The sequence below is a fragment of the Arachis hypogaea genome, chromosome 6, assembly GCF_003086295.3.
Source record: "Arachis hypogaea cultivar Tifrunner chromosome 6, arahy.Tifrunner.gnm2.J5K5, whole genome shotgun sequence".
Lineage (NCBI taxonomy): Eukaryota > Viridiplantae > Streptophyta > Magnoliopsida > Fabales > Fabaceae > Arachis > Arachis hypogaea.
The window spans coordinates 45,240,868-45,265,522 of record NC_092041.1 but is presented as its reverse complement, the minus strand read 5'-3'; the positions used below and the strand labels follow the sequence as shown (position 1 = coordinate 45,265,522).

The following is a 24,655-nucleotide window of genomic DNA, read 5'->3' as shown; positions in this document are numbered from 1 at the left end:
AATCAAGAACTAGACGGTTAGAATAGATCTAGATCCGGCTGATTCACACTCATTAAAAAAAAAAGAAGAAAGGCATGCGTGAAGCTCTAGAGCCCATCTCTTTCTTTCTCCTCACAGAAATCAGAGCAAGCTTAAGCTTCTCTCTTCTAAAGAAAAATGGAAACCCTAGCCTCTACCACCACCGCAAGCCGCAAGGCCTCTACCACCACCGCAAGCCGCAAGGAGTGAGCCACTGCCACCGTCCGTCGCAGTCAGTGGCTTTTCTCCGTTTGTCTGTTCGTCGGTGTTCTCCAAAGAAAAACCCCTGTTCGTTCTCACAGTTTCACCAGTTGCAGGTGCGCAACTTCTTCCTCAACTCCTCCTCGTGACCTTGTGAGATATTCACTCTTAGACCCAGAAAGCTCTAAGCCTCCATCTCTTCTCTTTTCATCAAGATGCGTTGCCTCTGTTCCACTTCTATCGCGCTGCCTCTGTTCTACCAGGCTCTCCAACCGTCGTTTGTTCCAGTTTCGTCGCCTATGTCTTCTAGTTCGAGTTCCTCATTTGTGCTCCATCTCTCCCTCATTTGTGTTTGAGTTCCAGCCCTAGTGGAAGGTGATTTTTGCGGTTTTTTCTTTAATCATCACTATTTTAGATTTCTTTGTTCTTGGAATTTGGTTTTATTTCTGGTTAGGATTGGTGATTTGAATCTTTTACTTAAAAATTATTTTTTGATGCTTTGATTTTCAAGTTGCTGGCTGCTTCAATTTGAGGGAATTGTGAATTTTGGTTTATGTTGTGATTGAAGGTTCTTCGGTTTGGGTATTCTTCACTTTCCTGAAAGCTTAGCTTTTAATTCTTTGAGCATACACGATATCAAAGTATTGTTTTCAACAATGGTGATTTTTAGATTTGCTTTTTGGTTACTTTATTTTAAATGTTTCTATTGGTGTTGTTGTGTTGTTGCTATGATTTAACTATTCTTTTGATTCTCTCTTTTTTTTTTTAAATGCTCAGTTAGTGCTTGGTTGATTGACGTTGCTCACTGATTGTATTTGATGATAAATTTTAAATTGATAACTCTATTATTTCTTTACTGCCTGTTTTGTAGTTAAATTTTATTGAAGTTTCTTGAATTTGCACTGCCTATTTTACTGATTCACGATTCCTTCATTGCTTTTTTGTTGTTAATTATTGTAATAAGCTTTGTTAAAATTTGATTGAAAACTGTTAATCTTTCTTCATTTTTTACTATTCTAACTTGTGTTCTTATTAAAAAATTTATAATTGGTGATCTTTTAATTTATTATATGCTTCATGTTTTCATTGTTCTATTCTTATGAAGAAAAAAAATTGCAAATAATGATTGTATGATTCATGTTTTGATTGTTCTGTTATATAAAAAAAATTCTGTTTTCTTCCGTGTTGGATTCTTTTTGTTTCAGGCTCTATTGTGTGTTTGTTGTGCAACACAACACTATTTTTTTTGTTTTACTTTTTGACTTAGCTATATTAAAGTAATATTCTTTGTCTTTAACTTGTGCCCTATAATTTAATCTAGCTATTTTTAATGGAAGTAAAATTAAGTTAATTGTCAACAAATTTACAGCAAGTTTTGGCATATTTTTAAGATTAATTATATTTAGTTGGTAATATTTTATGTTAGGTAAATTTGAGAGATATTTTAGGATTTTATTTATAATTAATTTATTATTTTATTATAGAATAATTTTTTCGGTTGAACCAAATTGATCGGTTGGATCAATAAACCAGTAACTAGAGCGATTTGATGACCGATCTAATTTTCAGAACCTTGGATATAGGGATGGAAACGGTCCCTGATGCATGTGCATCATGTTGTGTTTTCTATACTTTATCATACAAGAAATTAATACTTAATGCCTAATTATGGAGATGTTTTGGTGCTTAAGTCGTATATTCTTTGATTGCTTGATTTGACGGATTTTGTAGGAAATGAATGAAAAAGAAGTAAAAAGCACAAAACGACCTCAAAAAAAGAAAAGATAAAATTTTCTGGCATGCTTTGAAGCTTCGGATAACGCTTTGAGCCTTAGGCCACACTTTTAAAAGATTGGCCCTTTAAGAAAGTATGGCATATGAAGCGTGCCAAAGAATGAATAAAGGAAGACATGCATGAGGCGTTATGAAGCAAGTATTGGAGCCCAGGATCGAACCCTTGCATTTGCACAAGAGAAGTTCATGAAGATTTTGCAAACTTTACCTCTTTATACTCCAACATGAATAACTTGTACTACAAAGCTCCAAATGAGATTATTTTAGTGTCATTGGAAAGTAGATTTCAAGAACTTTTCAACCATATATAACACTTTATATTGAACACTGGATATGAGGTTGAAATCTACCCCGAAAAACACAAGGTGAGCATAGCACCAACATAGAAGGAGCTAGCAGATCTTTCCAATGATATATGATAGTCTATGGTGCTATTCCCTTTGGGCTATGAACAAAGAGCAACAAAGTGATGGTTATATCCTCAAGTGCCCATAGTGGCGCCTAAAACACCCAGAAAGCTCATTTTGTACGTTTCAAGCGCCCACACCAGCGCCCAAAATGCCAAGCAAGCCTAGGATCCTCACAAGAGGCGTTTCAAACGACCAAAACCAACCCCCAAACGCCCTCCCTCATCACACCTTCCAGGAAGCAGGTTTGAGCTTCCAATTTGGCGTTTCTAGCGCTAGCTTTGTGCTTTCAAGAAGTCCCTATCTAAGCACGCAAGATCAGCGTTTCAGGCGCTAGGGAAAGACAAAAAAGAATGAAGTGATGGAATGTTCAAACGCCTTCGAAGACCCTTGTCCTTGTGCCAATGCCCAGCCTTTCTAGCACCGTTATTGGCGCCTAAAATGCCTAGGAACCTCACAAGAGGTGTTTCAAATGCCCAAACCACGCCCCAAATGCCAAGACCTTCCAGGGACATGAATTTTGTGCTAGAAGACGCGTTTTAAATGCCCACTTTCATGTTTCAAACGCCCAACTTCAAGTGACCTCAGCAAGTCCACGATTATCAACCAATTAAGGCCACAAGAATCATCTAAAAGTAGTTAGAAAATTTTCATTTAATTATAAATTTGAATTTCATTTAATTTTGTAATTGAAGATAGCTTATAAATAGGGCTTTAGTTTTATCATTAGAGGACACACCACTCGGAGAGGGGTCTTCGAACTCTTCTCTGCTCACTCATTTACTTCTCCTCTTCCATTTTCTTTCATACCCATTTTGTAATTTATTTAGTTATGAGTCTCTAATTTCCAACATGGGGAGAGGAGCTGTGTTTCATTTCAATGAATTTATTTTATTACTTTTCTTCTTAATTCAAGCATTGTTCATCTAAGAGAGAGTCTTTATGCTTCAAAAATCTAATTCTATCGAGAGAGGGATTAGATATATTCGAATTCCATGATGAGCTTGAGAAAAGATTTATGGTAATTCAGTTTGATGTTCTAGTCTCATAATTCTCTTGATTGATAATCCAGAGCTTGATATATAAGATGTAATCACTTTGAATCAAGATTTTGAGGGTTGTGTGACTTGGGATCTGTAATTGTTCTTCACCTCTTCTCATGAACAATAGATCAAGATATTGACAATTGATAATGTTAAGAGAAATTGAATTACGAAGAGATTGAAATTCAATTACTTATGATCTGCCATAGATCTACTCTACATGATTGAGAGGAAAGTGAGAACTATTGATTCAAGAGAAATTAACATCTTGAATCCCTAATTTCTCTTATTCTTAGTTTTAACGATTTACTTTCCTGGACTTTACTTTCTTACACTTTTCTTTCTTGCACGTTACTTTTGCGTATTTTACTTTTCTTGCTCTTTAATTTTCCAACACTTTATATTCTTGTCATTTACTTTCTTGTTCTTTATAACTTCTATTTAATTTTATGTCATTTACATTTCTTGTTTGCTTATCACTCAAAATTGATCTGTCTAACTAGAATAATCAATCAACTATTACTTGTTTAATCCTTTAATCCTCGTGGGATCGACCTCACTCATAGTGAGTTATTACTTGATTACGACTTGGTGCACTTGCCGGTGGATATTGTTCATCAAATTCTGTATCAAGTTTTTGGCGCCATTGATGGGGATTAATTATGATTAACAAATTGCCGATTGATTAGTTACCTAGATTAAACATTTTTTCTCTTTTTGTTTTGTTCATTTAATTTCTTTTGTTTCTTTATTTTCTATTGCTAGTTAACCGTTTGTGATATTGCCTCATAAGAAATTTCTTCAATTATGACAAAGGGGAGTTCAATTTCTTTTTCTCTTGGTGATTGTGTTGTTTGATATAGAGATTTTCAAAGAAGAATGGTGTATACATCGAATTACATGGGATACTTTCCACTACCACAAAATGATTCATTTTACTATGCTAATTGTTGCTGGGAATATCAATAAGAAATGATGGAGTTTGAGTAATCAAATGAAATTGGATACTTCCCAGAGCCACAATATGATTCATACTCTTATGAGTGGAGAAACTACCCAAATGGTGGCTGGAAAAGTCAAAATCAAAGAGATTTTAATGCCCCACATTCTGTCCATCAAGAACCATCATCACTTGATCGTGCATTGAATACATTCATGCAAGATTGTACAACCTCACCTCATGATTTTTCATATCAAAAGCCTTCATTACTTGACTTTACCTCACCACAAAATTCACTTCACTTATTTCATTACCCACAAAACTCATTCCACAACTTCTAAAACAACTTCAATGCACCTCCAGTGAACACACAAAATACTCACCTTAATGCTCCAAATAACTTTCATCAATTATAATCATACCCTACATAACCATCTCAAGAATCCCAAAGGCTTTCTACTCTTGAACTTGCATTAGAAAAATTCATAAAAAGTCAAGAGACAATCATGAGAAATTGAGAGGCATTCATAAGAAATCTTGAGGTACAATTAGGACAAATTGCAAAACAACTCTCTGAAAGATCCACCAATGCCTTTTCTAGTGACACAATCCCTAACCTAGAGGAGTTTACATTTCAATGAAACAGAGAGTTGCATGGAGGGTGATTTAATTGAACCACCAATTAAAAAAGTTCTTGATGAAGAGGACACTCCAACCATCACATAACAACCAATTCCTAAAATAAAAAAGTGAAGGGAATTAAGGAAAGTACAGAAAAGAGGATTGTGACTAAGGAACAAAAGACAACATCCATGAAAAAGAGAAAGTCAACTAAAAGCAATTCAATCCCTTCCCCAACAAGCAAAGTAAATCAAGCTAATAACAAAAGAAAGCTTGTTAAAAGGATGTCAAAATAGGGGACATCAATTTTCTCCTGTTCTCCCCTAAAGTCATTTCTTTTAACCAATTGGAAGAAGAGGAAGAAAAGAACCAACATGTCAAGCTAATGACATTAAAAGAGCACTTGTTGGGAGGCAACCCAACCGTTGGTAACAATTTCTTGCTTTACTTAGTTTTACTTTCAAATAATTTGGCATGATTGCATAGAATAAGTTTGGTGTCGCCACTTACCTTTCATTCAAAGTATCATGCACAACCCACTTATTAATGCAATCACATTGTCTCTGTTCCTTTGGCCTTCATTGTTATTTTTAATTTTGCTTGCTTAAACACATGCATTCCTCACATTTTTTCTTGAAGACATTCATGATTAATCATAAATTCCATCACCAATGTTTTATTTGTTGATTGAGGATAAGTAATCATTCTAAGTTTGGTGTGGGAGGAAAGGAATAGGAGAAAAATAACAACAATGATGATAAAAATCTACAAGGTGGTTAAGTTCCTTTTCGTCTCATTTGTTTTCTGTACATTCAATTGCATGATTGTCTTCTATTTCTTCTATATGCATGTGTGCTCTTCCTTCTATAAGCATAGTTTGATTTGAATTATAATATGTTGCTTTTACATTATAATTATCATCTTGAAATTTGTAAGTCAAAGAAATTAAAGTATCATGATTGGTAGTGCGAATTCCCACACTTCCTACAACTGAACTAGCAAGTGTACTGGGTCGTTGATAAACACCGATTTTGTGGTTTATCTTATACTTATTTTAGGGAATTTTATCATTTTTTTCACATTTATTCAATAAAATAGCATGGTTTTGTAATTCTCCCTTGAATTGTGCTTAAGTGTAAAAAACATACTTTTTAGGCCCTTAAATTGGTCATTTTAACTCACTTTAACTCCATCCGATGCCTTGATATGTTTGCTGAGTGATTTCAGGTTCATAGGGCAAGTATTGGATGGAAGAAATGAGAAAAAAAGCATACAAAGTAGAGAATACATAAAGAAACCAAGATTGGGAATGCATCGATGGGCGCACACGCGTACAAGGCGTGCGCGCGCAAAAGTGAGTTCGCCTAAGGACGCGCATGCGTACATGCCGCGTCCGCGCAGATGAAGAATTAGCCAATCGACGCGCACGCGCACATGGCGCGTACGCGCTGATACTCGCACGTGACTCACTTAAAGGCAAAACGCTGGGGGTGATTTCTGAGCAGGTCAGGCCCAATTCCAACATGTTTCTGAGTGTATTTCATGCAGAATTGAAGCCCAAGTAAAGGGGGAACAATTGGTTGTAGCATTAATATTATATAGCTTAGTTTCTAGAGAGAGAAGCTCCATCTTCTCTCTAGAATTAAGTTAGATTACGTTTATTTCATCTTAAATCTAGTTCCAATTTCATGTTCTCATCTTGTTTTCTCTACAATTTCATGTTTCTATTCTTGATTCTTCTTAGTTTTCATGTTAATTCCCCTTTTTGCTATCTTTTGTGATGATGACTCTTGTTGGATTTGGACCTTTCCTTTAATGCAATTTAATGTTTGAGGTTCTTTTATTGTTGATTTGAGTTGTGATCTCATTTTCCTTGCAATTTATAGTTGTTAGATTTCACTAATTCTTGTCATTTATTATGCTTTCCTTTTGTACCCACCAAGTGTTTGATAAAATGCTTGGTTGGGCTTTAGAGTAGAATTTTATGCTCTTGGCTTGGGAAGGTAACTTAGGAACTCTTGAGTTGCTAATGTCCAAGTGATTGATGATTGGGAGCCATTAACCTTAGATCTCACTAATTGAATTGGTGGAGAACTAAGACTTATGGACTTGGATTGACATAGCTCATTTGACTCTCCTTTATTAGTTAGAGGATGACTTAATAGGGTTGATCCTTGCCAATTCTCATGTTGTGGTTAGTGATAAGGATAGAGATCCTTGACCACCAACCCTTGCCAAGGCCTTTTTGTTATTTGAATTTTCTTATCATTTACTTTTCATGTCTCTTATTCCAAAAACCCCAAAATACTCCTTCATAGCCAATAATTGACCACTTCATTGCGATCCTCGTGAGACGACTCGGAGTCCAAATACTTCGGATAATTCTTATTTGGGGTTTGCTACTTGTGACAAAACCAAATTTAATTTGATTCGAGGATTGACTATCAGTTTGGACTATACTAATAACAGAATTATTTTGTGGAATTCCGAACCGGTATAAATCCTTTGTATCAAATTAATGGCACCGTTGCCGGAGAGCGCAATGGTGCTATGTTATTGGCTATTGTATATATTGTGAATATCTTGATTTTGGTTTGTTTGTTAGTTTTTGCTAGTTGTAGGATTTTGTTCTCTTTGTTTCTTGTTAGCTTTTGTTTTTATTTTCTTTTTCACTATGAATTCTCATGACTTTGGCTATGAGTGTGATTCTAACTATGTTGTAGGAGATGGAAATTACAATGACAACATGCATCAAGGATTTGGAGATCAAAGGTGGGAGAAGTCCCAAGCTTATGGACAACCTTCTTGGCAATAACCTCCTCCAGCTTCTTATGGGTACAATTCAAATCTTGATGCATACCAATCTAATGTATGTGATGACCCTCATTGTGGTTGTCAACCGCAATCATCATATGCATATGAACCCCCTCCTCAATATAGCCCTTCACCATACTCACAAGCCTCATACCACCATTCACCTCCAGATGATCCCAACCCATATCTACCATACCAATCACCATATGAACCATCTCTAGAGCCACCACCACTCCAACACCCATACTCCCATGAACCACAAAGTCCATACACACTACCTCAAGAATTTCACCAATATGAACCACCTTCTAATTACAACAACCTTCCCTCAAACAATGAACCCTCTCTTCCACCATCGCCTCCCGATGAAGCCCCCATGCTAGAATTGTGAGATCTTGAATCTCATCTCTTGAAGCGACAAGAGGAGGATGAAAAGAAGTTTGCGGAGTTAAGAGCAAAAATGGCTATCATAGTAGAAGCCATTGGTAACATAGTCTCATCCCGCCTAAGCTTATGCGATCAAGGCACTCCCATTGTTGAATGTGGAGAAGCACCCAAGGAGCTTAGTGAGGGAATGGACTTGAAGCTCCAAGGTGAAGAAGAGAAGTTAAAGCAAGAAATGCAACAAAAGGAGGAGGTAGAGGTTATTGAACCAAAGGAAGTAGTGGTTGGCACCTTAAGATATGTTGAGTACATAGAGGAATCACAAGTTGAAGAACCTTCTTCCATGGAATTTGAAGTTGATGTTGAGGAGGAAAGTGCACAACCTCCAAGGCACAATGTGATTGAAGAATTGGAAGAAGTGACCCAAGAAATAGGTCCTCCTATTTATGATGATTCTGCATCAACATATGATCCTTTTGAGTTTGAAGAGTCCTTCCCTACTATGCTTGGAATTGATGATGATGTAGATTTTACTAAACCTCCTATCTATGATTTGAGTGATGGGGAAGAGATTAAAGGCATTGGTGAAGAAGAACTTGAACTTGAGGAAGCTTGGCAAGAGGAGGAACTTGAAAAACTTTGCCAAGTGGTGGAACCCTCTAGGAGAGGATGGATGGGAGTAGAGCGCGCCTTGTCAATATCATTGGGAACTCTTCCACCTAGGTTGTCATCCAATCCTTCATTTGAGTGGGTAAAACTTATAACTCTTAGCTTTATTATCTCACTTGAATTTGGTTTGCTTGAGACGAATGGACAACTTAGGGCACTTTGTGGAATTAAGCGTAAGAGGAGGATGTTTAGTGATTGGCGTTGTAAGTCTAGGCTCATTATGGTTGAAGCTTCAAGGAGCAAGGGTTGGACTAGTGCTCAATTTGATGGGTCTAGGAGGTTAGTTTGATTTTTCCATGAGAATTCATCTCTCTTGCCACTCGGAGGAAATCACCATGATCAACTCAAGGATGGGTGTGAGAACAAAGTGTGGGATCCCGGATGGCACAAGGAATATCAACTTTGGGAGCCCATGGTTTGTGAAGAACTCCATCAAAACTTGGAGATAGTAACTTTGAATGATGAAGCACAATGGAAGTCCAAACATTGGTGGATATTCAAGGATGGAGTCAAGCACAAGCCAGCTTGATAAGAGCTCCCCATAAGTCCAACTTAAGGACAATAAACAAAAGTACTAAGTAGGAGACACCCCACCATGGTAACATCTTTTCTTTTTTGTTTTTGTAAATATTGCTAATAATTAGTTTAATTTTATGTTTTGTTTGGTTAGATATGTTCATTTGGGAGTTTAGTATGTTAAATAAGGTTTTATGATGTTTTGGTAGTTGTTGGAGGTTTGGAATGCTTGGTTTGGTGCAAAAAACATAGAAAAATTTTGAAAAACAGAGCACCATCCACGCACACGCACACTCCACGCGTACGCGTGACCCAAGTAATTTCAACCATCCACGCACACGTGTCATGCACGCATACGCGTGGATTGAGTTTTTCCACTTTCCATACATTCACCCAAGAGTTGTGCCTGAAGTGTGCCAACTTTGTGCCCCAGGGCACGCGTACGCGTACCTTGCGCGTACGCATCATTGCCATTTCATCAATCCACGCTTACGCGCACATGACGCGCACGCGTGGATTGCCCTGTTTCACCCACCTTCTTTTCTTCTCTTCTTTCCATTTCTTTCCTTCTTCTCTTCTCTTTCCACCCATCAATCATCACCCAACACTACCAAACACTTCTTTTAATTAGTTAGTTAATTGTTTAATTAGTACATTTTCATTTTGTTTTCTATTTTTCTTTATAAGTGTTGGATTATTAATCTTGTTTACTATTTCTTGCTGGTGATTATTGATGAGATGTTATTTTAACATCATTATTTTTAATTTTCATTGTTGGATGTCTTTGTTGAGGTTATATTTTATCACTTGATTTTGAGTTTTCATGTTTAAAATTTGTGAACACCAAGTGAATGTTACATTGTCTTTAAGCTTCTTAACTCTTTTGAATTGCATGTTTTGGCCACCATGCATTCATCATCCATTGCTAGGCAATTGTATATTATCATTGCATTTTTTAGGAGATGCTTGTTTGTGGTTTACCCTTATGCACATCACTTGTTTCATGCATTGAGATTGTAGAATTGTGAAATTGGATCGAAAGCTTACCTAGTAACATATTTTTGAGCTTTCTTAGCTTTATGGACCATGTTTGCTATGTGATTGATTTTGACTTTTATATTCTTTTCCCTAAGTTTCATAGCATCCATGTATTTCACCTCTATGTCACTTAGGTGTTGCAACAACTTCAATAGGTGTCATTGATGGTGTAAGTTTCATATGCCATTATGTTTATTAAGTTCACTTACACATCAATCAATGTCCATGCATTATCCAATTTCACAATTGCTTGATTTTTGCTTGAGTGCTTTTATGCTTCTTCACTACTTGTTTGGTTGCCTTAACCTACAAGTCTTTTGAAGTACTTCAAGCACACTAGAATGAGTGAAGTGCATACTTCTTTTGCGTAATTGTGACATGGCTTTTAAATACTAGGGTGTGAGTTCTAAACCGCATGCAAGTTAGGACCCACATGCCTATTTTTCATCAATGTCACATTAACTCACTCACTCAATTCTAGTGAATTACCTCATTCCAACAATCCATGCTTCCTTGCTTGTGCATTTACTTGTCTTATTATCTCCTGTATTCTATTTTCAGGATAAGTCATCATAAGCAAAAATGGAAGTAGGAAAAGGACATGCAGCAACCGGTTGACCCACCAGCTGGAGGTGGCAACTAGGAAGGTCGCCATACCCCTTTGCTCATCTTTGAGTGCACCGAGGACGATGCAAATTTTTAAGTGTGGGGAGGTCATCCGACCACTCGGCGTTTTTGGGTAACAAATTTCTAATCCCAACACTTTTGCATTTCACTTTTAGGTCTCTTAGGATTTTTGGTTGCATTGCATATGTATATATTAAACTTAGTCAAAATAATGAAATTTTTCAAGAATTTTATCTATAGGGCACCCCAATTGATTGAAAAAAAATATTTTTTAGAACTTGCTTGAATTATATATTTTTTGGATCATGTTCTTGAGCTAAGAACACAAGCATGTGAGATTTGAGCCGCAATTATGTGGTTACATCATACATAACCACTTATTTTCATTCTTGTGTGCATTATTCTCTTCCTATGATTGTAGTCTTTGATTTTTTTGATTTTTTATGTCCATTATTTTGTGTATACATGCATTTATATGATTGAGGCCATTGTTTAAATAGCTCACTTACCCAAATAGCCTACCTTTTATCTTCCATTGTTAGCCAATTTTGAGCCTATGCTTAACCCATTTGTTCATAATTGTAGCACATTACAAGCCTAAGTGAAAAACAATAAATGTCCCTTATTTGGATCTTTGATTAGTTTAGGCTAGTGAGAGTGTTTATCAATTGATTTTGGGAGAGTTGGGAACATTGGGTAGAGATAAAGGTGTGTTTGTGTTTTTGTTGAAAAATTTTGGGAATTAGGTATATACTCATGTATTAATCATGTGTAAACCATATGAATTGATGTTCTTTATATATTTTAGTTTGAAAAGAAGAAAAAATGAGAAAAACAAAAAAAATATATATAGAAAAGAAAGAAAAAAGAAAAGCAATAAAAAGGGGACAAAAGGCCCAAAGTGAAGTTCAATAAGAGTCAATGCATATGTGTGGTGACCAAAAATAGAATGCATAAATGTGTGAAAAAGTGAAGAATGGGTAGTTAGGTTAGCTTTGAATTGTATAGGTTGTTATATTGGTTAGGTGGGAAGCTTAGTGATGATTAGATTTTTAACAGTTTAGAATTTTCACTAATGGAATCTCGTTGAAAGTATAGTTTCTAAGCCAACAATAATCCTTTCATGCAAAATTTGTTTGTCACTAAAACAAACCCATAAATTTATAAACCGAAGTATTGAACCTCGGGTCGTTCTCCCTAGGAATTACAATAAAGTGTCTTGTTATTGGTTATGAATTATTTTGGGGGTTTTGATAAGAGGCATATAAGATAAATGGCAAGAAAGTAAACTAATGGCTAAAAAGGTCTTGACAAGGGTTGGTGGTCAAGGATCTCTATCCTAATCACTAACCACAATATGAGAATTGGCAAGGATTAATCTCATTAAATCATCCTCTAACTAGGAGTAAAGGAAAGTCAAATGAGCTATATCAATCCTAGTCCATAAGTCCTAACTCATTAGTGAGAACTAGAGTCAATGGATCCCAATCATCAATTACTTGGACATTAGTAACTCAAGAGTTCCTAAGTTACCTTTCCAAGCCAAGAACATAAAACTCTACTCTAAAATCCAACCAAGCATTTCATCAAACACTTGGAAGGCACAAAAGGAAAACATAGTAAATCAACAACAAGAACAAAATCTAACAACAATTATTGCAAAGAATTAATAACAACAAATCAAAAGGAACACAATTATTATGATTTACCTTGAATTGAATTGAAAGAGAAAGGAAGGAACAAAAGTAGATCTACAACAAAACATAAGAACAACATAAAGGAAATTACAACAAAAGAATGGAAGAAAGATGAATGTAACTACAAGGAATTGAGAGATAGAAGTAGAAGAAAGCAAAGATTAAAACCTAGATCTAAGAACTAAACCTAATCCTAATCCTAGAGAGAAGTGAGAGCTTCTCTCTCTAGAAACTAACTCTAACTACTAAACTAAGCTAAACTAAACTAATGGTAACTAACTTCTAAAGTATGAAAGTATCCCCATTCTCCCTTCAATCCTTGGCTTAAATAGCATCAGAAATGAGTTAGATTAGGCCCACAAGGCTTTAGAATTCGCTGGCCACGTATTGCTTTAAGTGGACCATATGGCAGCAACAACGCGTGCGTGTACAGTGCGTGTACGCATCACCATACGTGTAGCAACTATTGCCAATCTTATATCGTTTCGAAGCCCCGGATGTTAGCTTTTCAACCCAATTGAAACCGCATCATTTGGACCTCTGTAGCTCATGTTATGGCCGATTAAGTGCGAAGAGGTCGGCTTGACAGCTTTTGCGTTTCCTTTATTTCTTCATGAGTTCTCCATTTCTACATGCTTTTCCTTCATTCCCTTGGTCCAATCCTTGCCTCCTAAATCTGAAATCACTTAGCAAACATATCAAGGCATCTAATGGAATCAAGGAGAATTAGATTTAGCTATTTTAAGTCCTAAAAAGCATGTTTTCACTCTTAAGCACAATTAAAGGAGAAGTTATAAAACCATGCTATTTCATTGAATAAATGTGGGTAAAAGGTCATAAAATCCCTTAAATGAAGCATAAGATAAACCCTACAAATGGGGTTTATCAACCTCCCCACACTTAAACCAAGCATGTCCTCATGCTTAAACCAAGAATGAAGTAAGGGTATGGCATTTATTCAATGGAAACTACTAAATGCAATCTACTTATATGCAACTATATAAATGAATGCAATTGCTTGGTCAAAATAAATCAATTCCCAAGAAGCATATATGCACAAGGGCTAAGGACTAGCAAGTCTAATCCACAATTGAATTGAGTTATTAAATATTTTTACAAACTTGCATGAAAAGTGATACTTATAGATGGAAACATGTAATTGAGCATCAAACCCTCACCGGATGTGTTTGCGCTCTATTCGCTCAAGTGTTTAGGGTTGATTCTCTCAATTCTCCCCTAATCATGCTTTCTAAGATTTGTTCTTCTTCTAACAATCAACATATATTTCATGCATGCATACATGTATCATGAGGTCTTTTCCTTAGGTTGTAATGGGGTTAGGGTCAAGGTAGGATGCATATTTGGTTAAGTGAGCTTGAGATTTGAATCTTTGATAAGCTTAGACTTCCCACCTAACCTATGACATCCTATACAATTAAGTTCTAACCCAACTACCCATTTTTCACTTTTTCACATATATTTCCTTTTCATTTCACAACACTTATGCATTGACCCTTATCGGACTTTACTTTGGGGCATTTTGTCCCCTTTTTATTTCTTTCTTTTTCTATTTTTTCTTTTCCATATTATTTTTTTTTCTTTTTCTCTTTTGTTTTTCTCATTTTTTCTATATACAAGAACCTCAATGCATAAGGTTTTACATTTGATCAATACATGAGTATGTACCCAATTCCCAATATTTTCAATAACAATACAAAACTATCCTTTTATTCACCCAATGTCCCAAGATTCCCACACTTAAATGGTACTCACACACACTAGCCTAAGCTAATCAAAGATCCAAATTAAGGACTTTTATTGTTTTCCGCTTTAAGGCTTGTAATGTGCTAAATTAAGAACAAAGTGGGTTAATCGTAGGCTCAAATTTGGCTAATAAAGGAAGATAGAAGGTAAGGCCATTTGGGTAAGTGAGCTAATGAAATGATGGCCTCAATCATATAAATGCATGAATACACAAAATAATGGACATAAAGAATCAAACAATTCAAAGATTACAATCATAGAAAGAGAATAATGCACACAAGAAGGAAAATAAATGGTTATAAGATGTAACCACACCATTAGGCTCAAATCTCACTTGCTTGTGTTCTTAGCTCAAAAATTCATGTTCCACAATATATATATGTGACTCAAGCTATGGTCATCTTGTAAATCTCAGTTAGGCGGATTCTAATGATTATGATGGTTTTCAAATATAAAATAAATAAAGCATAAAATAGATATAGAGATACTTATGTAAATTATTGGTGGGAATTTCAGATAAGTGTACGGAGATGCTTTGTCCCTTCTGAATCTCTGCTTTCCTACTGCCTTCCTCCAATCCTTCATACTCCTTTCCATGGCAAGCAATATGTAGGGCGTCACCGTTGTCAATAGCTACTTTCCATACTCTCAGTTAAAATGGTCCAAATGCTCTGTCACAGCACGGCTAATCATCTGTCGATTCTCGATCATGTCGGAATAGAATCCATTGATTCTTTTGCGTCTGTCACTGCGCCCAACAATCGCGAGTTTGAAGCTCGTCATAGTCATTCAATCCCTGAATCCTACTTGGAATACCACAGACAAGGTTTAGACTTTCCGGATTCTCAAGAATGGCCACCAAAGGATTCTAGCTTATACCACAAAGATTCTGATTAAGGAATCCAAGAGATACATGCTCGGTCTAAGGTAAAACGGAAGTGGTTGTCAAGCACGCGTTCATAAGGATGGATGATGATGAGTGTCACGGATCATCACATCCACAAGGTTGAAGTGCAGCGAATATCTTAGAATAAGAATAAGCTTGAATCGAATAGAAGAACAATAGTAATTGCATTAATTCTCGAGGTACAGCAGAGCTCCACACCTTAATCTATGGTGTGTAGAAACTCCACCGTTGAAAATACATAAGTGATAATGGTCCAGGCATGGCCGAATGGCCAGCCTCCACAAATGGACTATGAATTCGAAAATAGGGAAAAGGACTTGGTCAAAGACTGACACTAGTACAATAGTAAAAAGTTCTATTTATACTAAACTAGCCACTAGGGTTTACAAAAATAAGTCTAAGTGTAGAAATCCACTTCCGGGGCCCACTTTGGTGTGTGTTTAGGCTGAGCTTGAGCTTTGCACGTGCAGAGGCTTTTCTTGGAGTTAAACACCAAGTTGTAACGTGTTTTCGGCATTTAACTCTGGGTTGTGAAGTGTTTCTGGCGTTTTAATCCAGAATGCAGCATGGAACTGGCGTTGAACGCCAGTTTGTGTCCTCTAAACTCGAACAAAGTATGGACTATTATATATTCCTGGAAAGCTCTGGATGTCTAATTTCCAACGCCGTTAAGAGCGCGCCGTTTAAATTTCCGTAGCTCAAGAAAATCCATTTCGAGTGCAGGGAGGTCAGAATCTAACAGCATCAGCAGTCCTTTTTCAGCCTGAATCAGATTTTTGCTCAGGTCCCTCAATTTCAGCCAAAAAATACCTGAAATCACAAAAAAACACACAAACTCATAGTAAAGTCCAGAAATGTTAATTTTGCATAAAAATTAATGAAAACATCCCTAAAAATAGCTAGATCTTACTAAAAATCACCTAAATACAATGTCAAAAAGCGTATAAATTATCCGCACATCACAACACCAAACTTAAATTGTTGCTTGTCCCCAAGCAACTGAAAATCAAATAGGATAAAAAGAAGAGAATATACTATAAATCTCAAGACATCAATGAATATTAGTTTTAATTAGATGAGCGGGACTTGTAGCTTTTTGCCTCTGAACAGTTTTGGCATCTCACTTTATCCTTTGAAGTTTAGAATGATTGGCATCCATAGGAACTCAGAGTTCAGATAGTGTTATTGATTCTCCTAGTTAAGTATGTTGATTCTTGAACACAACTACTTTTATGAGTCTTGGCCGTGGCCCTAAGCACTTTGTTTTCCAATATTACCACCGGATACATAAATGCCACAGACACATGACTGGGTAAACCTTTTCAGATTATGACTCAGCTTTGCTAAAGTCCCCAGTTAGAGGTGTCCAGAGCTCTTAAGCACACTCTTTTGCTTTGGATCACGACTTTAACCACTCAGTCTCAAGCTTTTCACTTGGACCTGTGGTGCGCGAAATTGTGAACAATACTTTTTCACAACTCTCATAATCTCCGGTAATGGCTCCAAAAATGTGGTAGCTCAATACCATGGCATTACACAACTTCGCACAACTAACCAGCAAGTGCACTGGGTCGTCCAAGTAATAAACCTTACGCGAGTAAGGGTCGATCCCACGGAGATTGTTAGTATTGAAGCAAGCTATGGTCATCTTGTAAATCTTAGTCAGGCAAACTCAAATAGTAATGGTGATGAACGAAAATAACATAAAAGATAAAGATAGTGATACTTATGTAATTCATTGGTAGGAACTTCAGATAAGCGCATGAAGATGCCTTCCCTTCCGTCTCTCTGCTTTCCTACTGTCTTCATCCAATCCTTCTTACTCCTTTCCATGGCAAGCTTAAGCAAGGGTTTCACCGTTGTCAGTGGCTACCTCCCATCCTCTCAGTGAAAGCGATTGCATATGCTCTGTCATAGCATAGCGGAATTCATCTGTCGGTTCTCAATCAGGCCGGAATAGAATCCAGTGATTCTTTTGCGTCTGTCACTAACGCCCCGCCCTCAGGAGTTTGAAGCACGTCACAGTCATTCAGTCATTGAATCCTACTCAGAATACCACAGACAAGGTTAGACCTTCCGGATTCTCTTGAATGCCGCCATCAGTTCTGGCCTATACCACGAAGACTCTGATCTCACAGAATGGTTGGCTCGTTTGTCAGACGAGCACTCGGTTGTCAGGCGATCAACCATGCATCGTGCAATCAGGAATCCAAGAGATATTCACTAGGGCCTTGATCGCTTGTAGAACAAGAGTGGTTGTCAGTCACCTTGTTCATGGGTGAGAATGATGATGAGTGTCACGGGTCATCACATTCATCAAGTTGAAGAACAAGTGATATCTTGGACAAAGAACAAGCGGAATTGAATGGAAGAACAATAGTAATTGCATTAATACTCGAGGTACAGCAGAGCTCCACACCTTAATCTATGGTATGTAGAAACTCCACCGTTGAAAATACATAAGCATAAGGTCTAGGCATGGCCGAATGGCCAGCCTCCCAATGATCTAAGATAGCATACAAAATGAAGATAGCTACCAAAGTCCTTTAATACAATAGCAAAAGGTCCTACTTATAAGAACTAGTAGCCTAAGGTGTACAGAAATGAGTAAATGACATAAAAATCCTCTTCCGGGCCCACTTGGTGTGTGCTTGGGCTGAGCAATGAAGCAAATTTCGTGCAGAGACTCCTCTTGGAGTTAAACGCCAGCTTTAGTGCCAGTTTGGGCGTTTAACTCCCATTTGGGTGCCAGTTCCAGCGTTTAACGCTGGGATTTCTTGAGGTGACTTTGAACGCCGGTTTGGGCCATCAAATCTTGGAAAAAGTATGGACTATCATATATTGCTGGAAAGCCCAGGATGTCTACTTTCCAACGCCGTTGAGAGCGCGCCAATTGGGCTTCTGTAGCTCCAGAAAATCCACTTCGAGTGCAGGGAGGTCAGAATCCAACAGCATCTGCAGTCCTTTTTGGTCTCCGAATCAGATTTTTGCTCAGGTCCCTCAATTTCAGCCAGAAAATACCTGAAATCACAGAAAAACACACAAACTCATAGTAAAGTCCAGAAAAGTGAATTTTAACTAAAAACTAATAAAAATATACTAAAAACTAACTAGATCATAACAAAAACATACTAAAAACAATGCCAAAAAGTATACAAATTATCCGCTCATCACAACACCAAACTTAAATTGTTGCTTGTCCCCAAGCAACTAAAAATCAAACAAGATAAAAAGAAGAGAATATGCAATGAATTCCAAAAACATCTGTGAAGATCAGTATTAATTAGATGAGCGGGGCTTTTAACTTTTTGCCTCTGAATAGTTTTGGCATCTCACTCTATCCTTTGAAATTCAGAATGATTGGCTTCTTTAGGAACTCAGAGTCCAGATAGTGTTAATGATTTTCTTAGTAAAGTATGATGATTCTTGAACATAGCTATTTATTGAGTCTTGGCTGTGGCCCAAAGCACTCTGTCTTCCAGTATTACCACCGGATACATACATGCCACAGACACATAATTGGGTGAACCTTTTCAGATTGTGACTCAGCTTTGCTAAAGTCCCCAATTAGAGGTGTCCAGGGTTCTTAAGCACACTCTTATTTGCCTTGGATCACAACTCTTTATTTCTCTATATATATATATATATATTTTTTCGTTTTTTTTTTCGATTTTTTTTTTGAATAGCTTTTTCTTGCTTCAAGAATCATTGTAATGATTTTTCAGATCCTCAGTAACATGTCTCCTTTTTCATCATTCTTTCAAGAGCCAACATTCATGAACCACAAATTCAAAAGACATATGCACTGTTTAAGCATACATTCAGAGAACAAAAATATTGCCACCACATCAAAATAATTAAACTGTTATAAAATTCAAAATTCATGCAATTCTTCCTTTTTCATTTAAACACATTTTTATTCAAGAAAGGTGATGGATTCATAGGACATTCATAACTTTAAGGCATAGACACTAAGACACTAATGATCACAAGACACAAACATGGATAAACATAAGCACTAAAATTCGAAAAACAGAGGAATAAAGAACAAGGAAATCAAAGAACGGGTCCACCTTAGTGATGGCGGCTCTTTCTTGCTCTTGAAGATCCTATGGGGTGCTTGAGCTCCTCAATGTCTCTTCCTTGTCTTTGTTGCTCCTCCTTCATGATTCTTTGATCTTCTCTAATCTCATGAAGGATGATGGAGTGTTCTTGATGCTCCACCCTTAGTTGTCCCATGTTGGAACTCAATTCTCCTAGGGAGGTGTTTAGTTGCTCCCAATAGTTTTGTGGAGGAAAGTGCATCCCTTGAGGAATCTCAGGGATTTCATGATGAGTGGGATCTCTTGTGTGCTCCATCCTCTTCTTAGTGATGGGCCTTGCCAAGGTAGAGGACTTGTCCACCACCTTATAGAGTTCTTGGGCTATAACCTCATGAACCTCTATTTCTTCTCCAGTCATGATGCTATGGATCATGATAGCCCGGTCTATGGTAACTTCGGACCGGTTGCTAGTGGGAATGATTGAGCGTTGTATGAACTCTAACCATCCTCTAGCCACGGGCTTGAGGTCATGCCTTCTCAATTGGACCGGCTTTCCCCTTGAATCTTGCTTCCATTGTGCGCCCTCTTCACATATGACTGTGAGGACTTGGTCCAACCTTTGATCAAAGTTGACCCTTCTAGTGTAAGGATGTTCATCTCCTTGCATCATAGGCAAGTTGAACGCCACCCTCACACTCTCCGGACTAAAATCCAAGTATTTCCCCCGAACCATAGTAAGATAATTCTTTGGATTCGGGTTCACACTTTGGTCATGGTTCTTGGTGATCCATGCATTGGCATAGAACTCTTGAACCATCAAGATTCCGACTTGTTGAATGGGGTTGGTAAGAACCTCCCAACCTCTTCTTCGGATCTCATGTCGGATCTCCGGATATTCACCCTTTTTGAGTGAAAAGGGGACCTCGGGGATCACCTTCTTCAAGGCCACAACTTCATAGAAGTGGTCTTGATGCACCCTTGAGATGAACCTATCCATCTCCCATGACTCGGAGGTGGAAGCTTTTGCCTTCCCTTTCCTCTTTCTAGAGGTTTCTCCGGCCTTGGATGCCATAAATGGTTATGGAAAAACAAAAAGCAATGCTTTTACCACACCAAACTTAAAATGTTTGCTCGTCCTCGAGCAAAAGAAGAAAGAAGAGAGTAGAAGAAGAAGAAGAAATGAGGAAGAGGGAGATGGTGGTGTGTTCGGCCAAAGAGGGGGAGAAGTGGTGTTTAGGTTGTGTGAAAATGAAGGGTTGAAGAAGGGTATATATAGGAGAGAGGGGGGTAATGGTTCGGCCATTATGGGTGGGTTTGGGAGGGAAAGTGGTTTGAATTTGAAGGGTGAGGTTGGTGGGGATTTATGAAGGATGGATGTGAGTGGTGAAGAGAAAGATGGGATTTGATAGGTGAAGGGTTTTTGGGGAAGAGGTGTTGAGGTGATTGGTGAATGGGGGAAGAAGAGAGAGAGTGGTGGTGGGGTCCTGTGGGGTCCACAGATCCTGTGGTGTCAAGGAAAAGTCATCCCTGCACCAAATGGCATCAAAATTCACGTTTTGAGCCAATTCTGGCGTTAAACGCCGGGCTGGTGCCCATTCCTGGCGTTTAACGCCAGGTTCTTGCCCTTTCCTGGCGTTTAACGCCAGTCTGGTGCCCCTTTCTGGCGTTAAACGCCCAGAATGGTGCCAGACTGGGCGTTAAACGCCCAACTGCTAGGCTTACTGGCGTTTAAACGCCAGCAGCATCTTCCTCCAGGGTGTGCTGTTTTTCTTTCTGTTTTTCATTCTGTTTTTGCTTTTTCAATTAATTTTGTGACTTCTCATGATCATCAACCTACAAAAGAGATAAAATAACAAAAGAAAATAATTAAATATAAAACATTGGGTTGCCTCCCAACAAGCGCTTCTTTAGTGTCATTAGCTTGACAGAGGACTCTCATGGAGCCTCAGAAATGCTCAGAACCGTGTTGGAACCTCCCAACACCAAACTTAGAGTTTGAATGTGGGGGTTCAACACCAAACTTAGAGTTTGGTTGTGGCCTCCCAACACCAAACTTAGAGTTTGACTGTGGGGGCTCTGTTTGGCTCTGTTTTGAGAGAAGCTTTTCATGCTTCCTCTCCATGATGACAGAGGGATATCCTTGGGCCTTAAACACCAAGGACTCTTCATTCACTTGAATGATCAACTCTCCTCTATCAACATCAATCACAGCCTTTGCTGTGGCTAGGAAGGGTCTGCCAAGGATGATGGATTCATCCATGCACTTCCCAGTCTCTAGGACTATGAAATCAGCAGGGATGTAATGGTCTTCAATCTTCACCAAAACATCCTCTACAAGTCCATAAGCTTGTTTTCTTGAGTTGTCTGCCATCTCTAGTGAGATTCTTGCAGCTTGTACCTCAAAGATCCCTAGCTTCTCCATTACAGAGAGGGGCATGAGGTTTACACTTGACCCTAAGTCACACAAGGCCTTCTTGAAGGTCATGGTGCCTATGGTACAAGGTATTGAAAACTTCCCAGGGTCCTGCCTCTTTTGAGGCAGTTTCTGCCTAGACAAGTCATCCAGTTCTTTGGTGAGCAAAGGAGGTTCATCCTCCCAAGTCTCATTTCCAAATAACTTGTCATTTAGCTTCATGAGTGCTCCAAGGTATTTGGCAACTTGCTCTTCAGTGACATACTCATCCTCTTCAGAGCTCATGAATGGCAGAAGTAAGTCCAATGGAATCTCTATGGTCTCATTTTGAGCCTCAGATTCCCATGGTTCCTCATTAGGGAACTCATTGGAGGCCAGTGGACGCCCAGTGAGGCCTTCCTCAGTGGCGTTCACTGCCTCTTCTTCCTCCCAAAATTCGGCCATGTTGATGGCCTTGCACTCTCCTTTTGGATTTTCTTCTGTATTGCTTGGGAGAGTACTTGGAGGGAGTTCAGTAATTTTCTTGCTCAGCTGACCCACTTGTCCTTCCAAATTTCTAATGGAAGACCTTGTTTCAGTCATGAAACTTTGAGTGGTCTTGATTAGATCAGAGACCATGGTTGCTAAATCAGAAGTATTCTGCTTAGAACTCTCTGTCTGTTGCTGAGAAGATGATGGAAAAGGCTTGCTGTTGCTAAACCTGTTTCTTCCACCATTATTATTATTGAAACCTTGTTGAGGTTTCTGTTGATCCTTCCATGAAAGATTTGGATGATTCCTCCATGAAGGATTATAGGTGTTTCCATAGGGTTCTCCCATGTAATTCACCTCTTCTATTGAAGGGTTCTCAGGATCATAAGCTTCTTCCTCAGATGAAGCTTCCTTAGTACTGCTTGGTGCATTTTGCATTCCAGACAGACTTTGAGAAATCATATTGACTTGTTGAGTCAATATTTTGTTCTGAGCCAATATGGCATTCAGAGTATCAATCTCAAGAACTCCTTTCTTCTGACTAGTCCCATTGTTCACAGGATTTCTTTCAGAAGTGTACATGAATTGGTTATTTGCAACCATTTCAATCAGTTCTTGAGCTTCAGTAGGCGTCTTCTTCAGATGAAGAGATCCTCCAGAAGAGCTATCCAAAGACATCTTAGACAGTTCAGAGAGACCATCATAGAAAATACCTATGATGCTCCATTCAGAAAGCATATCAGTGGGACACTTTCTGATCAATTGTTTGTATCTTTCCCAAGCTTCATAGAGGGATTCTCCTTCCTTCTGTCTGAAGGTTTGGACTTCCACTCTAAGCTTACTCAATTTTTTGAGGTGGAAAGAACTTTGCCAAGAAGGCATTGACTAGCTTTTCCCAAGAGTCCAGGCTTTCTTTAGGTTGAGAGTCCAACCATGTTCTAGCTCTGTCTCTTACAGCAAAAGGGAATAGCATAAGTCTGTAGACCTCAGGGTCAACCCCATTAGTCTTGACAGTGTCACAGATTTGCAAGAACTCAGCTAAAAACTGATGAGGATCTTCCAGTGGAAGTCCATGGAACTTGCAATTCTGTTGCATTAGAGAAACTAATTGAGGCTTAAGCTCAAAGTTGTTTGCTCCAATGGCAGGGATAGAGATGCTTCTCCCATAGAAATCGGGAGTAGGTGCAATAAAGTCACCAAGCACCTTCCTTGCATTGTTGGCATTGTTGTTGTTTTCGGCTGCCATTTGTTCTTCCTCCTTGAAGAGTTCGTTCAGGTGCTCTAAAGAGAGTTGTGCTTTGGCTTCTCTTAGCTTTCTCTTCAAGGTCCTTTCAGGTTCAGGATCAGCCTCAACAAGAATGCCTTTGTCTTTGCTCCTGCTCATAAGAAAGAGAAGAGAACAAGAAAATGTGGAATCCTCCATGTCACAGTATAGAGATTCCTTTAGGTGTCAGAGGAAAAGAAGAGTAGAAGACAGAAGTAGAAAATTCGAACTTATCAGAGAAGATGGAGTTCGAATTTTGCATTAAGGAATAGTATTAGTCCATAAATGGAAGGAAGTGAGAAGGAGGGAAGTAATTTTCGAAAATTAAGTGAAAAATTTTGAAAACATTTTTGAGAAACATTACTTAATTTTCGAAGATGAAAATGGAAAAGAAATCAAGTGATTTTTGAAAAAGATTTTGAAATTAGAAATCAAAAGGATTTGATTGAAAACTATTTTGAAAAAGATGTGGTTAAGAAGATATGATTGATTTAAAAAAAAATGTGATTAAGAAGATATGATTTGAAAAACATTTTAAAAAAGATTTGGTTTGAAAATTAGAAACTTGACTAACAAGAAAAGATATGATTCAAACATTAAACCTTTCTCAACAGAAAAGGTAACATACTTGAAATGTTGAATCAAATCATTAATTGATAGTAAGTATCTTTAAAAATGGAAAGAAATTGGTTTTGAAAAAGATTTGATTGAAAAATTGATTTGAAAAAGATTTGATTTTGAAAAGATTTTGAAAACTAATAAAAAAAATTTGATTTGAAAACAGAATCTTCCCTTCTAGCCATCCTGGCGTTAAACGCCCAGAATGGTATCCATTCTGGCGTTTAACGCCCAAAATGCTACCCTTTTGGGCGTTAAACGCCCAACCAGGTACCCTGGCTGGCGTTTAAACGCCAGTCTGTCCTTCTTCACTGGGCGTTTTGAACGCCCAGCTTTTTCTGTGCAATTCCTCTGCTGTATGTTCTGAATCTTCAATTCTCTGTATTATTGACTTGAAAAGACACAA

At 37.9% G+C, this 24,655-nt stretch overlaps 1 long non-coding RNA gene and 1 other non-coding gene across 3 annotated transcripts; both read left to right on the top strand.

Moving 5' to 3' along the window:
• The first annotated feature begins 15 nt into the window (after positions 1-15).
• LOC112696579 (uncharacterized) lies at positions 16-3,330 on the top strand. 2 transcript variants are annotated; one of them, XR_011862297.1, is made up of 3 exons: positions 16-335; positions 435-594; positions 1,951-3,330. It is a non-coding gene; the product is annotated as an uncharacterized lncRNA (long non-coding RNA). The 2 variants fall into 2 exon arrangements; XR_011862296.1 differs by lacking the exon at positions 16-335 and having other exon boundaries at positions 389-594.
• Positions 3,331-23,099: 19,769 nt separating this feature from the next.
• LOC112700559 (small nucleolar RNA R71) lies at positions 23,100-23,207 on the top strand. Its single transcript, XR_003153465.1, has one exon. It is a non-coding gene; the product is annotated as a small nucleolar RNA R71 (small nucleolar RNA).
• The last annotated feature ends 1,448 nt before the right edge of the window (positions 23,208-24,655 follow it).